This window comes from Procambarus clarkii, chromosome 23, assembly GCF_040958095.1.
Source record: "Procambarus clarkii isolate CNS0578487 chromosome 23, FALCON_Pclarkii_2.0, whole genome shotgun sequence".
Taxonomy (NCBI): Eukaryota; Metazoa; Arthropoda; class Malacostraca; order Decapoda; family Cambaridae; genus Procambarus; species Procambarus clarkii.
Window position 1 is genome coordinate 41,431,926 of NC_091172.1, and position 1,600 is coordinate 41,433,525.

The following is a 1,600-nucleotide window of genomic DNA, read 5'->3' on the forward strand; positions in this document are numbered from 1 at the left end:
TAAAAATGTCTGAGATTTTTTACTTAATCTAAGTTATATTGCATGGTGCTAATATGAATATTATACATGACTGTTTTTTCTTTTCTTTCTCTTTCTCCCTTTCTTTCTTTCTCTTTCTTTCCTTCTCTCTCTTTTTCTTTCTCTTTCTACATGAATATTATACTTGACTGTGTTTACATTCACTTGTAGATTTTTATTTTTAGTTAATTAGTCCTAAACTTTTGATTAATAGATTTTTATTATTAGTCATAGAAAAACTATAGTGTTATATGTATACTCGGAAAATTTTACTTGTTTTAGTTTTAAGTAACAATAACTGCTTATAACGTCAGACTGATCTCAGCATGACATGAATCACAGGCTGCTTGATCACAAAATCTATTGTGTTCACATATTGCATATATAGATTTTAAAATTTTTACTTTTATATTCTGTTATAGATATAGTCTATATATTTCGAGCTATTACATATATTTTGTTGTATTACTCATTCTTAATTAAATAAATATAATATTTTAATTCTCTTTTTGTACCCTATTTATTTGTAATTTACACATACATATATAGGATGTCCATTTCTATCTCAGATATGTCTTCTTTCTTTCTCTCCCTTTCTATTTCAGATATGAATTACAAAATTATTATACCCTAATTTACCCTAAACGTTTTAATGTAGGTAATTAAAAGATCATAAAAAAGTTTTTAGAAATGTTAATTATTTACGTTCTAAGGTTGTATATAAAAGTTCTCAAAAAACCTTTTCTAAACGTAATTATAAACGTGCTGAAAACAATGAAATGTCGTTTTTAGGATGTTTTAAAAACATGAAAATGTTTGCTGGGGATTGTGTGGTATTGGCTATTTATTTAACCATAACTTTGCATTCATTTAATAATTATATTAAGATATGTTTTCCTTGAAATGTAGTTACATTATCGTCTACATGGCTTTATTCTGACATAAAGACCTATGGCGTTACTTTGCATATATGCAAAGTAATTATAAAATTGATTGGCTTGTGTGGAGGCCTTCACACTCCCTGAGCGAGCCATCAAGTAACTATAAAAAGGCATATATCTTAACTTTCAATTCAGTTATATTTATGCCAAAGTATTAACATGCAGCTTATATTTATGTCTTTATGATGACATAGAAAACTTCGTTTATTACAATATCTAGATTAAATTAACATTGATCTTCGGAAGGTCATAGTTCCCATATCGGTAAGGAGAGCGTCGGCCATGAAGCCTTGTTTAAAGTATGAATATTTTTCCTCTCTAATAAGGTATAATCTCTGTGATGGATTCACAAAAACTATTTTATATCTGCCTTTCTGATAACATATACAAATATAATCTTTATTTGTGAATATTTGTTAATTAAGCAATATATCAGAGGGCGTGTAGGGTTCGGTGTTCAATGAACGAAAAGGACTGGATCACTGTGTACAGGAGGCTGATATGGCAGCAAACACTCTCCTGGCGACCATATTTCTTGGATAAGTCGCTCCACACAATTGTCGCTTGGACCGTCGACTTCCTATGGCGTCACCTCTCACATATTTACGTCTCATTTCGTTATGAAATTAGATTATTTCAGA